Genomic DNA, 15,964 nt, shown 5'->3' with positions numbered 1-15,964 from the left:
AGACACTTGCAAGAGAGAGAGAGGGAAGACAAGCACGCAATTCTATTGGCTAACTATAAGTGACGTCATAGAGTGGGGGGGGGGACATCCGTAACGGTAGAGTAGTGAAGCTTGTAAGGTAATTCGTCATTCGTTGCCCACAGCTCGAGAGGTTAACTTCATACTTCAAAGGTAAGTAATAATACTTTTTTTTATTGAAACAATATTTTGATAATGATGTGATACTTTCATATAATATTCTTCTTTCAGATGTCTAAGTTGGCAAGCTTTTTGAATGATGTGAATACAAGGTCTGTGGGCATTGGCAAATTATCAGATCTAAGAACCGGATACTCATACGAAGTGAAGCAATTCGAAAGAATCAACACTAAATTTGGAGATGCCATCGTTGCCCATTTACATTATATTGGCCCGACAATGGACTACCCAACGAGGATCTTCCTTCCACGCAGATTTGCGGCAGTGATAACTGATGAAATGGTGGAAGATTACCAACAATCAAAGAAAAAACTGTTAATAATGTACAAAGGCTTTAATAATGGAAGATATGACATAGAATTTAAATAAAATTTATACTGTGAAATAAATGTTATTATTTTACTTGTATACTTCCGTTAAATAAAAATAAAATGTTTTAATTAATGTTTGTTCATTCTTATTTTTACTTTATACACTTATAAATAAAGAAAAGTTAATTAAAACTTATTTATATTTTATTAATAAGTTCAAAGTTCAATTTACTTTTAACTTCATAATAACAAAAAACGGTTAAAGCGAATGAGGCAGCTGGCTACATGTCCGGACTTGTTGGAGCATGTTCAGGTAATCACACATAACAAAAAAAACGGTTAAAGCGAATGAGGCAGCTGGCTACATGTCCGGACTTGTTGGAGCATGTTCAGGTAATCACACATAACAAAAAAAAACGGTTAAAGCGAATGAGGCAGCTGGCTACATGTCCAGACTTGTTGGAGCATGTTCATACAGGTTGGTATAGTTGGTAAACGGAAATAATAAGATATATGAAAGTTCAAAGTTCAATTTACTTTTAACTTCATAATAACAAAAAAAAAAAAACGGTTAAAGCGAAAGAGGCAGCTGGCTACATGTCCAGACTTGTTGGAGCATGTTTGTGTTCGTTGAGGATATGACAATGGTATGAGTCATCATTATTTTTACTTGCCTGTTCAAACAGCTGGCTACATGTCCAGACTTGTTGGAGCATGTTCAGCTATGTTGGCATATATATAAATTAACAGGTATGATAAAAGATGTGGAAGGGAAAGGGGGTGGCTTGCTACAGAGACCTGTCCAGAGAGGTAATCATTTGGAAAAAAAGATGCAATTCTATTGGCTAGTTAGAGTGTGACGTAATTGTGGTGGTGGGGGGTTAATGCTAGTATCGCAGTCCAAGTGTCAGTTCGGGTTTAGTTTTCAGTGAGTGTAGGTCGCGTCATCAGCAGCGGAAGCAGCCAGGTGGAGGGGGTAAGTAAATAATTTTTCTATTACCTAAAGTGAGGTTATCCATTTTTATTTAAGTTGAATATTTTTGTGATAGTGGGGGTAATTTAAATAAAAAAAAAAAAAATTCTTGGTGAGGGGGGTTAGATTTTTTAAAAAATAATTCCAAGTTAAAACATAAGAGAACATTCAAAACTAGAGTAAGCGAGACTACCACTGTGGCCGACTGGTGCAGATGACGTGTCTATCAGTACGAAGGTTGTAGGATCGAATCCCAGGTAAGTAAAAATAATTAAAAAAAAAATCCCCTCCTGTCTATCAATGGGCGAGGGGGGTGGAGGTATGAGGTCCGCCATCTTGTGGTCATCAGCTGGTACGAGGTCGGCCATCTTGTGTACTACAGCTGTTAGGAGAGCCGCCATCTTGTAGGAGGAGCTTAAGAGGCCAACGAATACGACGACCTAGAGGTGGTGGGGGTAAAGGTAGGTGTCATGTAATAGGAGTAGGGCTAGGGTGGGGGTAATGAGGTGTCGTCGAATTCGCTGATTGGTCAATTAATAAGGGTGGGGGAAGGAGTGGGGGTAAAAGGGGTGTCATCGAATTCGCTGATTGGTCGATTAAGAAGGGTGGGGTGGGGGAAGGGGCGTGGCCTAAAGCCCTCGTCGAGTTCGATGATTGGTCAAAAGGGGAGGGGTGGGGGTAGGGGCGTGGCCTAAGTGGTCGTCGAGTTCGATGATTGGTCAAAAAGGGGAGGGGTGGGGGTAGGGGGCGTGGCCTAAGTGGTCGTCGAAATCGATGATTGGTCAATAAGGAGGGGTGGGGGTAGGGGTGGGGGAGGGGGAGGGGATGGCCGCCATTTTGTATTTTAGGTGTGCCAGAATCGGCAAATCCTATCTACTAATTATTAATAATGAAATAACAAATAAAAAAAGACTCAGAAAACGACAGTACTTTTTATTTTTTACAAGCCAATAAGTGTAATTTTACAATCACCATGTTCATCCACTAGACTGTCTGAAAGTGTTCGCAGTTATTTCCTCCTCGTATCTGAGATATACAATGTCTTTTTCTGTCAGTAGAAAACAATATTCTTATAAACAATTTTGATAATAGTTCAATTTGATGAACACGTATAAAAGAAAAAATATAAATAATTGATAAGTCAGGAAACTTACTCGAATGGTCGCGAGTATATGTCAGGCACGGATCGGCAATTGCAAAGAAATGTACAACCCCAAACAAGATAGGATTTTTACTGAAGGAAACTAGGGATGAGGGTGTAGCATTGCTTAAAGGACAGCACCCTCCGCCGCTCCGTCACTAAACTGCGATTAGATAGATAGATAAACTTTTATTTACAACATAGATAGTTTACAAAGAAAAAATTTCACAAAAGTAATAGCTGACATAGCCATTGGCTGTCTGTCAGGAGCGCAAATTTCAAATAATAATGTATATATTTTTTTTTACATTGAACTGAAAAGTGTACAATAACAAAATAAGAAAACAACAAAATTAAAATAATAAAAAAGTAAAGAATTTTTCCCTTTAAAATTATAATTTTTATTTTACATCATCGCTAATCCAACCAGCAACTAATAATTGAAGTGGCTAACCAAAAAGGAGCGGTAGGCTAGAGCGTCTCTTATAAAGCCAGCCAACACCTCCCAATTTGCACCATTCAAATACCTCAGCATTTCCTCTTCCGTTAAGGACTGTGCATTAAAGTACCTCAATCTTATCTTTTTAAGAATTCTACCGCGGCCCAAGAAGTGGAAAACATCCTCGGCTTCCCTAAGGTCACACATCGAGCAGTTGTAATTTCCTCCAACAATATAAGGTTTGAAATTTAAATTGAGTGCTTCAGCCCTCACTTTAATCAAACTACTGATTTGCGACCTCTCCAGTCCCAGATTCAAATAATCCACTTCCAGGGACAGCTTTTTATATATATTGTGGTGAATACCATTGGAGGCTCGCTGTTTATAAGACAACTGGTAATAGGGCACTAATCCTTCCCTTATAACGTTCATTTCCTTTTCCAACTGTTCTACTGAGACAAATATTTCGCTGAAAACACATCCCAATTTAGTAGCCAAATTCATCCAGTCCTTGTACCACAGTATTTTCGTTTTGACTATTTCTTTGGCCTATTACTAAAGAGGTTAGGCGGAAATCTTTATAATTTAGGGCTTTTATTATGTACTTTAAATGAAGGCCAAATGTGAAGACATGAATAGGCGCACATTTAGCCTCCAAATATATCACATAATCCGGAATATTCTTGGGAAGTCTGTAGAGTTTTTTAATAAAGGTCCTTTGAACTTTTTCTATTTTATCCACGTAACGATAACCCCAGAATTGGCAACCATAAGTCAGCATAGACCGCATCACCGAATTAAACACGCCATATTTAGAGGAAAGGGGAATAAGATCATTTAGAAATAGATTAGACCAAACAGAGTTAATCCCCAATAGAGCATGTCGAGAGCATTCAGCAAAGTGGGAAGTGGGAGATACTCGCGCCCGCTGGAAGGTTAATATGGCGTTAAGGCAGGATGAAAACTTAGCCTTGAGTACTGGTCCTTTGCTTCTTTAAAGTTTAATATTTCATCGACCAAGATTAAACACATCTCATACGGTCATAAAACCATTCAAAAGTAAACTAGTTTTGAAATCTAAGACATGGAATAACGGTTGTGGTTTATTTTCTTTTCTTTATCAATATCTTACTCCATATTGACCCCTATTGCAGCAGAATCATTTAAGACACAGCACTCAGAATTACTTCCATAGACAAAAATATGTATATTAAAAATTTTAATAATATTATTGTTAACTGAGCACTATTTATGCTGGTGAGGTAAAAAAAAGTGTAAATATTTGTATTATATAAATTGAGAATAAACTGACGAGAGATCATCGATTGATTGCAAGAGCCGCAGGCATATTGCTTCCACCAATCTTGGATTATCTAGTTACAGTGATAAAATATTTAGAAGATATGCTCAACGTTACGTGAATGCCAATATTCCAGAATTTTTATATTTAAGTTCTTCTACCTCTTTTTTTTTATTGGAATTTAATTTAAAAAAAAAGAAGCTTAAGTTTGCAAAGCCATCACCTAGGGTGGGAAGCACACACAACCAACGGTTACACCAATTTTGGAACACCTAAATTATTTCATTAATTTAAAACAAAATCATCAATTTCTGTTAGATCACACTTTAATGGGAATAAAAAAAAAATTAAAATGGTAAATTAAACAAAATCGATCCATTTTAAGATTATAAGATTTAGGCCATTATTATATTCTCTATTAAAACCTCCTAGAAGGAGTTGTAACCTGGAATCCCATTTTCTGTTTTAGAGGTCCCGAAATTCGTAAAAAGTAGTTTAAATAATTTGGTACTATTGTATTCTTATTCTCACTTTCTTTAAATGTCAAATACAGGAAACACGTCGAAATTCAATATCCACTCGGGTAAAGAGAGGTGGAGATTGTAAGCTGTTAATGTAAAATACACCTACCATCTAGTGAACTTTTGAGCACCAAAAGTACCTACTCGAAACTTGAGAACAACAGACTTTTTAAAAAAGGTTTTTAAACATTACTGTTCATAGACTATTTTATAGACTAGTCTGTCCATTTAACAGATTGCATTGCATTACTTAAATTAGACTTATCTGCCAATTAAGACTGCCATTCAAAATTCAGACTAGGTTGTTTATAAATGGAAAGCAAGTTATTTTTAATGTTGTTACTATTTTAACCTAAATAAGGATACGTAGTATAATTTTCTACTTCATTGCTATCACTTCAAGGACTAGAGAAATAGGATTATAAATAAATATGTAAATATGAAAGATGATATAAATTATCAAGTTGCCTCCACTCAAGACATAGATAATATTGTAAAGTTTTTGTCCTTTTACTAAAAACTTCACAACTATAACTAATGCCTTCCACTAGTTAATTTAAATATGTGGGTTTGATTAAATAATAAAACACGCTAAATTTGTAAGTAATAACCTGATTTATTAACACATTACCTTTACTAACATTAACATTTACTAGCAACTAACGCTATTCATTACAGTTACCATTTACAACAGTCACAACAGTTTACTGTTACTTACTCACTACGTAACGCCACAAAACTGTTCCCCGACTGACCACTGGTCCGCACTGCACCGAATTGCACTAGTCTCTGCTACACAAACAAAGCTCTACTCACTAACTGACTAACTGCCCGACTAGCTAACTTTGAAGCACTCCGCAACACTGACTCTCTCTCAAACTGTCACTTCCAAAGTGTCTCTCCAAACTAACTTTCCGTGACTAACTCAAAACTCACTCAAAAACTAACTGCTCCAGCTGTGTCTGCCTCCTTTTAACTGCGACTGCCCCACTCCGTCTGTCACTGGCTGAGGAAAACACATACTGCCACCACCCCAACTGGGGCCGCCCTCTTCCAGTTCTCTGTCTCACTCCAACTCCGTCTGTCTCACTCCAACCTGCCGCTCATTGGCTGGAAAACACATACTACCACCACCCCAACTGGGGCCGCCCTCCTCCTACTCTCTGTTTCACTCCAACTCCGTCTGTCTCACTCCAACCTGCCGCTCATTGGCTGGAAAACACAGCGGTGGACCGTTACAGGCTACGGTCACTAAACTCTTTGAACAATCTAGCCCTTTCTTTTCCAGTTCAGGTAGAGACCGGCCCTTTTGTCTACATAGTGGTGGCCTGTTACCGACTTTGGTCGCTTAACCCCTAGAACAATCTAGGCCTTTCTTTTCTCCTAAGGTCAACTTCGTTACAATATTGATAAACAATGCAGTGTCGATTATTTTGTTATGTACGAGTACAGTGTACAATGATTAAGAGCAGATGTTTAATATTTTATTTTATTTTGCTTTTATTTTAATATGTTTAATTCATTTTGTTTAATGAATTTATTGTTTACTATTTCAGTGCTCCCAGCAATTTCCTTTGTAACGTAAATGCTTGTAAATAATACATAAACCGTCATGTCCAATTTGAGAACTTATCATTTTTTAGAAGAAGGTTCAAATTGAAATTATTCTAACATAAATATCAATTACTGACCTCGAGTGAAATTGTGTAAAAAATTCTCTCTCAGATGACTCCATCTTTGATTAATCTCAATTATTCAAGAAGAGTTATCACCGTGTTCAGTTTGTCACTTAGTTACTTCCTTTAAAAGGGGAAAAAAAAAGTCAAAAATAAACAAATAAAAGACTGTATAAATATCATCTACGGGTAGCTGAGAATAGAAAAAAATAAGGAACCTTGTAGCAAGGTTCTGGAGGAGAGTAGGGAAGCCTCTTTCCTACCACAAATGCTTACCTCCTTGCAACTTCCTTTTTACGTACCTTTTTTTGATCTACTGGGTTGGTCACTAAAACGCCTTCTCCCACTTTCTGTTCTGACCTTCAATAATATTCTTCTTTCATTGGAAGTTTGGCCGCAATCCCAACTACTGCCATTAACTTCCCAAAAGATTAAGGCGCCACAGTAGCTGAGCGTTTATAGACGAGACTCACAAAGCTAAGATTTATTGTGGTAATGAAATCGATACCCGTTCTAGGTCTTGGATTTTATTTAATGGTTGATGCAAGTAATTTATCGTAAAGTATGTTTGCTAGGCACCTCCGTCCACGACACTTAATTTGGTAGTTGGACGTAAAGCCCGCCTAAAAAGAAAAATAGGGACTCTTCTTCTTTGACTCCCCAGTTTCCCTTGTATAAAAAACAAACTAATCTCTTAAGTTGCTTTTCGCAAAAATAATTTTGAATCAAACTTGTAATTCCAGAAATTTTATTAATATTCATGGACATTATATTGGAAGCAGACCCAAGTAATTTGCTTTTAACTAGGGTTACCATTTATTTTTTACGCCAAACCGGGACAGTCAGGTAAAAATAAGTAAATAGTATAATTTGTTAGATTTTTTTCATTGTTAATAAAGTATAACTTACACTTTAATGAATATTTTGCTAATACAAATTATTAATATTATTGAGTGTCACAAAACTAAACGTATATCGTGAAAAATCACAAAAAATGTAGCTAATAAATATAAAAATATAATAAAATGCACTTACATATTAATAGTAGTAATATATGTGTATTATTTACTTGTACAAGAGTATTTCTCAGAAGATTGTACTTTTTTTTAGAAAGTTTTCGTCATTTCTAATTAAATCATAAAATTTACTACATTTCAAATTTAGATTAGTTTTACAAAATAATAAGTCACCAACGTTACACTCAAGCAAACGATTTCTTTATATTTAACAAATATTAAATCTTTTTTTTAACCTTTAAAAACCGGGACACATTTAAGAACCTGCTAGGATGCTGGGACAAGTGCTTAAAATCGGGACAGTCCCGGCCAAACCGGGGCGTATGGTAACCCTACTTTTAACCCGCATTTTGAGTAAAGCCTTAATATGGCCTTATTCGAGACTCACCCCCATAAAAACCAGTTTTACTCAGAAATTCTAAAATAGGCATTTAGGTGGTAATTTCATTCACAATATATAAAAAAAAAAAACAATCAATCTGCACCATTTCAACCAATCAGGTGCGTATTACAACGAGAAACTGGAAAATTCTTACAGCAGAGTCGCACTTCCGTATCCAGAAAACAGAATAACAAGTATCCTGTGATTTCTCCTATTCGTGATTGCACGTTTGCACCCCTACCTTGGATACCAGACGTATTAAAGTGGCACAGAACGAAATTTACAGCTGTGAAAATATCTCTGTTCCAGCCTTTTTATTGATCTTTTAAAGATTGAGCTTTTGAACAAAGTTGCATCGTTGGCCCATACTATGCACCCTTAGCTTTAATTTCAAGTTATCCATTGCCCAGTTTTGATATTTAATATGGTTGTCTCCGTTAGCTGATCATTTTATTAAATTTATTTCAAGTTGAAGAAGTTCTATCTGGACAAGATTCATCCACTGTTGGAAATTAATAGTTTGTGATACACAGAGTTGAGAAAACTAATTTCAAGAAATACTTCTAGCAAAAATTGAATTACATTATCATATTTTCACTTAAAAGATCCTTGCTTTTCAATTTTTTAAAAATTAATCTTTTGTTATCTCTCTACTGCTTTACACTACTCTTCGTCCTTTTGTTATCACTTCTTATTTGACAGAAGAAGTATGTTATTTTTTTTTTTAAAGTTAAACCACCAGGAGGAAACTGAACGTGATTCCGACCTTCCTTTATTGAAAGGAAAATACAATGCCTTCTCTATTGGATATAACCAAGTTTTCCTTCACATGGGTAAAAGATTTTTTTTTATGTTTTCCATTTCAATTAAATGAACGTGACTTTAGAATTTTCTTTTTGGAACTTTAAACCTAATAAAAACTAGCACTGGAATTTTTTTTCATATGTTATTGTTAAACGTGAAACATATGTATTTATTTATTTCATTATTTCCACTTCCTGGAATAAGAGGAAATTGTCAAGATTCATGAAATGAAATTTGAACAGGAATATGAATATGGTGGTTGGTGTCTGTGCTCTGAATAAGTGGTTACACAATAGGAGCACAATAGGAGAACAAAATTGCTGGAATTGTTTACACATTCTATTCTGTTAGGATCCATGATAAAAAATTTTTTGCCACATAGCAACAACTTTAAGTACGTTTTGACGATGTACTTACTTAAGCCTTAATGTGGCCATAATTGAATTTTGCAGAAAAAAATATATATATAGGGTGAAGGCACCAGTAATTGACATACCAGAAATAAACTGGTATTATAAGGGATATGAGCCGTTTTTAGTGGTGATTCTTTCAATTTCGTTATTGAGAAGCCTTTGGGCAGCAGTTCCAGAAAGATATTAATTATTGGAAGGTTCCTTGGTACCAGTGGAAGGTTATTTGTGTTAAAAGTTCAAAATCAAGGAAAAAACAAGCCGTTGCTAAGGAGGATTGATAAGAAAATAATTTTTCTTTTTTCTCGTTTATTTGTTCAAATATTCGTGTGGTTATCAATGTTCTGTTATAATTAGTATTACTTGTAGATTTCATTTATGTAGTTTTTTTTTTAATTATAAGAAGCATTGAGGATTAAAATGGGGCTGTCAATCACTGGTCCTTGAAACGGCAATCTGCCCAGTAATTGACATGTCTGTCAATTACTAGTCCTACAGCTTTTTTTTTTTGAGACCAGTGATTGACTTCCTGGGAAAATGATAAGATAGGTTGATAAATTTTATTATAATTAAAAATTCAATATATTGTAAAATAAAATCATTGATAAAAATCGGCAACATAAAATAAATAGTAAAACTTCCAACAAAATATGTTTAAATTAATTAATTAGCAAATGTACGCCTTATTTCAAGAGGGAATGCAGAATGATTATTTTGTACAGAACAACAATGTATGAACAACAAACTGGAATAATCGTGATCGCCGAACAGCTTCCGAGGCCTACGTGATAGATAAAAACAACGCCCACTTATCGGAGTTGGAAAGTCTCTCATTCTCCCTCAGTTTTGGGTCCTAGCCACATGACAAAGAAGAAAGGGAGGAAATGGCTGAACCATAGAATACCATCAAATAAAACGGCCAGGGGAAAAATGAAGCTCCCTCAAGAGAAGTACCAGGTGCGAAATCAAACATACGTGGAGAGTTGGTGACTTTGTGATGTTACGCATTAATAACATAAAAAAGATTGTACGTAAGATCTATTGTATTTACCAATTGACAGACATGTTGGCCGAAGACGAATATATAGCATCCCATAGGCTAAATAGGCTAAACTGTTATTAAACTGCTATTAAAAAAAATGAAATCGGTATGAAAACCATTTTTAATTCCCAAAGACGTGAAGGTTGGAACGCCCTGTACTACTTTATGGAGAACGTTACCAATTTAATAAAACCGTTGATGTGTGAGGTTTTCAAATGGCTTGTGATTTCAAGCGGCTAATTATACATAAGATATATTATGATATTAATTTCCTATGTATTCCGAAAGAATATTTTGTTTTTTCATTCATTTTTTCTTTTATGGTGTGCCTATTTTAATAACACATATTTTTGTCAATTGGTTACCTAGTTATGTGAATATCAGTGGTTTATTTGTAGGTATGTGTATATCAATACCTTTCCTTACCAAGTTAAAGAGTCAATAACAGATATATATTTTTTAATCTAGTTTTTTTTTTTCATTGACGTTTCATGTATTTATAACTGTTATAAGTGCGAATGCTTACAACCGCGATGAACGTGCACACAATGTATATATATACATGTACCCAAGAGGTAACTCAGTAATAATAAACAATAAAAAACTGAATAGATGCAGAAAGTAAGAATGAATTACATTCAGATAGTTTGGTTTCTAAGCAAATGACACTGGCAGCACAGATTGTGGAAAATATTAGCGAAGCGCTCCAATAGAAGGGAAACTCAAGAAAACTATAGCACATTACTCAGTAAAACAGAGTGTGTAAGAGCACAAAATTTCATACGAATAATCTGCTGTTTACTGTGGGAGTGATAAGGGCCCCATTTCACAGCAAACCATGACCCAAAAAAATTTCAACTCTCAATATCTTCTCAAGTAACGGATCTGTACTCATGAAAACTATAGCACACTACTCAGTAAAATAGAGTGTGTAAGAGCACAAAATTTCATACGAATAATCTGTTGTTTACTGTGGGAGTTATAAGGGCCCCATTTCACAGCAAAACCATGACCCAAATAATTTTTAACATTCAATATCTTCTCAACTAATAGATCTGTACTCAAGAAAACTATAGCATACTACTCAGAAAAACAGAGTGTGTAAGAGCACAAAACTTCATACGAATAATCTGTTGTTTACTGTGGGAATTATAAGGGCCTAATTTCACAGCAAAACCATGACCCAAAAAAATTTCAACTCTCAATATCTTCTGAACTAATGGATCTGTACTCAAGAAAACTATAGCACATTACTCAGTAAAACAGAGTGTGTAAGAGCACAAAATTTCATACGAATAATCTGCTGTTTACTGTGGGAGTGATAAGGGCCCCATTTCACAGCAAACCATGACCCAAAAAAATTTCAACTCTCAATATCTTCTCAAGTAACGTATCTGTACTCATGAAAACTATAGCACACTACTCAGTAAAATAGAGTGTGTAAGAGCACAAATTTCATACGAATAATCTGTTGTTTACTGTGGGAGTTATAAGGGCCCCATTTCACAGCAAAACCATGACCCAAATAATTTTTAACACTCAATATCTTCTCAACTAATAGATCTGTACTCAAGAAAACTATAGCATACTACTCAGAAAAACAGAGTGTGTAAGAGCACAAAACTTCATACGAATAATCTGTTGTTTACTGTGGGAATTATAAGGGCCTAATTTCACAGCAAAACCAAGACCCAAAAAAATTTCAACTCTCAATATCTTCTGAACTAATGGATCTGTACTCAAGAAAACTATAGCACATTACTCAGTAAAACAAAGTGTGTAAGGGCACAAAATTTCATTCGAATAATCTGTTGTTTACAGTGGGAATTGTAACGGCCCAAGTTCACAGCAAAACCATGACCCAAAAAAATTTCAGCTCTCAATACCTTCTCAAGTAATAGATCTGCGCTCAAGAAATCTATAGCATAATACTCAGTAAAACAGAGTGTGTAAGAGCACAAAATTTCATACGAATAATCTGTTGTTTACTATGGGAGTTATATGGGCCCCATTTCATAGCAAAACCATGACCCAAAAAAATTTCAGCTCTCAATACCTTCTCAAGTAATAGATCTGTACTCAAGAACACTATAGCATACAACTCAGTAAAACCGCGTGTGTAAGAGCACAAAACTTCATACGAATAATCTGTTGTTTACTGTTGGAATTATAAGGGCCTAATTTCACAGCAAAACCATGACCCAAAAAAATTTCAACTTTCAATATCTTCTGAACTAATGGATCTGTACTCAAGAAAACTATAGCACATTACTCAGTAAAACAAAGTGTGTAAGGGCACAAAATTTCATTCGAATAATCTGTTGTTTACTGTGGGAGTTATTATGCTCAATTTCACAGCAAAACCATGACCCAAAAAAATTTCAACTCTCAATACCTTCTCAAGTAATAGATCTGTACTCAAGAAATCTATAGCATAATACTCAGTAAAACAGAGTGTGTAAGAGCACAAAATTTCATACGAATAATCTGTTGTTTACTATGGGAGTTATAAGGGCCCCATTTCATAGCAAAACCATGACCCAAAAAAATTTCAACTCTCAATATCTTCTGAACTAATGGATCTGTACTCAAGAAAACTATAGCACACAACTCAGTAAAACCGCGTGTGTAAGAGCACAAAACTTCATACGAATAATCTGTTGTTTACTGTGGGAGTTATAAAACCCAATTTCACAGCAAAACCATGACCGAAAAAAATTTCAACTCTCAATATCTTCTCAACGAATGGATCTGTATTCAAGAAAACTATAGCACACTACTCAGTAAAACAGAGTGTGTAAGAGCACAAAATTTCATACGAATAATTTGTTGTTTACTGTGGGAGTTATAAGGCCCAATTTCACAGCAAAACCATGACCCAAAAAAATTTCAACTCTCAATATCTTCTCAACGAATGGATATGTACTCATGAAAACTATAGCACACTACTCAGTAAAACAGAGTGTGTAAGAGCACAAAATTTCATACGAATAATTTGTTGTTTACTGTGGGAGTTATAAGGCCCAATTTCACAGCAAAACCATGACCGAAAAAAATTTCAACTCTCAATATCTTCTCAACGAATGGATCTGTATTCAAGAAAACTATAGCACACTACTCAGTAAAACAGAGTGTGTAAGAGCACAAAATTTCATACGAATAATCTGTTGTTTACTGTGGGAGTTATAAAACCCAATTTCACAGCAAAACCATGACCCAAAAAAATTTCAACTCTCAATATCTTCTCAACGAATGGATCTGTATTCAAGAAAACTATAGCACACTACTCAGTAAAACAGAGTGTGTAAGAGCACAAAATTTCATACGAATAATCTGTTGTTTACTGTGGGAGTTATAAAACCCAATTTCACAGCAAAACCATGACCCAAAAAAATTTCAACTCTCAATATCTTCTCAACGAATGGATCTGTATTCAAGAAAACTATAGCACACTACTCAGTAAAACAGAGTGTGTAAGAGCACAAAATTTCATAAGAATAATCTGTTGTTTACTGTGGGAGTTATAAAACCCAATTTCACAGCAAAACCATGACCCAAAAAAATTTCAACTCTCAATATCTTCTCAACGAATGGATATGTACTCAAGAAAACTATAGCACACTACTCAGTAAAACAGAGTGTGTAAGAGCACAAAATTTCATACGAATAATCTGTTGTTTACTGTGGGAGTTATAAGGCCCAATTTCACAGCAAAACCATGACCCAAAAAAATTTCAACTCTCAATATCTTCTCAACGAATGGATATGTACTCAAGAAAACTACAGCACACTACTCAGTAAAACAGAGTGTGTAAGAGTACAAAATTTCATACGAATAATCTGTTGTTTACTGTGGGAATTATAAGGGCCCCATTTCACTGCAAAACCATGACCCAAAAAAATTTCAGCTTTCAATACCTTTTCAACTAATGGATCTGTACTCATGAAAACTATAGCATATATCTTATAACTCAGTATAGTGTAGTATATAAGTGAACAAAATTTCATGGCAATAATGTGTTTTTAACTGCTGGAGGTAGTTGTAGGTCAAGGAACATCAATTAGTAAAGCTGCTAAAAAGCACCCAGTCGCTGGAGTTACCCTACTGTACAAAGTGAAAGGTAAATCTACAGTCAGCTGACGAATGGAGCCATGTACAGTACTCTCTTCTGCGGAAGAGGATTTTTTTTAGTTTTGTGGATCACGTCCGTTGCCAGAGCTGGGTTTCCCATCTACTGATGTGGCAACTTATTAAAGAACTAGATATACCGAACCCTTTCAATAATAATCTACCAGGTAAATCTTGGTAGAAAGCATTCCGGAACCGTCATCCTATTATTGCATGAAGCATAAGCGAACTGTTTGTTGAGCCAAAGTAACCAATACTAGTTAGAAAGTTTTGTATAATGAAGTTTCTCGATAATTGAATGACGCAGTTGCCCTAGAAGGTTTGATTGAAATTAAAACTCTCCGGTAGGATAGTTGTATAAGGGTTGATCGTTTAATAACTGTATGAAAAAGCGTAATGTTGAAAAATATTACGTTATTTAGGTAGGCCAATTTAAAAACCGATTGTTATTAATTATGAATAAGACTGATTTTTTTGTTAAATATCTAAGTGGAACATTGATTTAGGTATTTTGAATTTTTTAGGTCGTTTCAGGATTATACTTGTTGTCAATTACTGGTCCCACCCCATGTCAAACACTGGTTCCACCGAAAATTCGGTATGTCAATTACTGGGTCATTGACATACTTCCAAAAAAAATCATTTTTGGTTGACATAAAGATCGAATTTACTGCTTTTAAAATATTAATAAAATAAAATACATCCTACTGGAGCGGTACAATTTTACAACCTACACCTGGAGCCAAAATAACGGAAGTTATTCTATCTTAAACTCGAATTTTTTCTTAAGCAGTCAATTACTGGTCCCTTCACCCTATGGATTAATCAGAAAATAAGTTTACTTGAACAGCATTCTTACTTTTGCGGTAAGAAAAAAAAAACGAAAATGCTGCTTTTGATTTGAAGTAAACAAAATTCTAGTGAGTCACCTTAGACTGAAAGTATTATGTCAACAAGTAAAGTTAGAGAAAACAACAACCTAACAATTGTTCAGAAAATTTATGAGAACTCAGGGAAATAATAATAAGAGAAATTGTTGTGGGCAAAGTCAAACCACTTTCTTTTTTAAAAAATATTAATTGTAAAACTTATTACCGTTTGTTTATATAATGAAATAGTTGTTACATAGAATGTAAATAGTTTTTCTAGTTGCTGAGAGTCTATGGTGAGTTGTGTGCTACTAAAGTGAGGAATAGCGTAGCTAGAATAGTTAGCATTGTGTGGTTTACCCAAAAACCATTTCAGTTTACTTCACAAGTCGTCTCTTTGTCTTCACACCCAACTAAACCATTCCAGCACTGTCAACACTCTGTTGAAATGAAATTCCTTATTGCAGGGCAATTTTAAATTTATTAGGATAATTTTGTTACTAAGCTCTTAGTTGTAATAAACAGTTTGGTAAAATTAGCGTGTTCTGATTGTATTTCTAATGTTTTATTGTCTTAGTTATAAGAAAACCACCAATCCCTAGGTTCTAAGTAATGCATTAGATGACTGACAATCAGTGTATCCACTTTTCTAGGGATTACAGCTAAAAATAAAAAAAGGGGCAAGTTATAGTGCGGAAGATTTCTACTTTTAACTAGATCTAGGCTTTTCTGCAGTCGTTTTTGCGTATTACC

General features: G+C 34.9%; 1 protein-coding gene and 2 long non-coding RNA genes across 6 annotated transcripts in view; 1 reads left to right on the top strand and 2 right to left on the bottom strand.

The window, feature by feature from the left end:
• The window catches only part of LOC141451336 (acid sphingomyelinase-like phosphodiesterase 3b), a 267,887-nt gene that overhangs the window by 190,592 nt on the left and 61,331 nt on the right, over positions 1 to 15,964 (top strand). The gene's annotated exons all lie outside the window — the stretch shown is intronic.
• The window catches only part of LOC141451337 (uncharacterized), a 56,243-nt gene that overhangs the window by 28,726 nt on the left and 11,553 nt on the right, over positions 1 to 15,964 (bottom strand). For all 4 annotated transcript variants that reach the window (XR_012456693.1, XR_012456692.1, XR_012456694.1 and 1 more), the window contains exon 3: positions 6,575 to 6,683. This is a non-coding gene — a long non-coding RNA (uncharacterized lncRNA). The remainder of the gene's footprint in view (positions 1 to 6,574; positions 6,684 to 15,964) is intronic.
• LOC141451338 (uncharacterized) lies at positions 2,399 to 2,789 on the bottom strand. The gene is made up of 2 exons (XR_012456695.1): positions 2,637 to 2,789; positions 2,399 to 2,530 (listed from the first exon to the last, which is right to left on the bottom strand). It is a non-coding gene; the product is annotated as an uncharacterized lncRNA (long non-coding RNA).

Source organism: Rhodnius prolixus, unplaced genomic scaffold (genome assembly GCF_049639745.1).
Source record: "Rhodnius prolixus isolate KJV_2025 unplaced genomic scaffold, Rpr scaffold_8, whole genome shotgun sequence".
Classification (NCBI taxonomy): Eukaryota; Metazoa; Arthropoda; class Insecta; order Hemiptera; family Reduviidae; genus Rhodnius; species Rhodnius prolixus.
The sequence above is the reverse complement of the archived record's forward strand: the minus strand, read 5'-3'. Positions and strand labels throughout refer to the sequence as shown.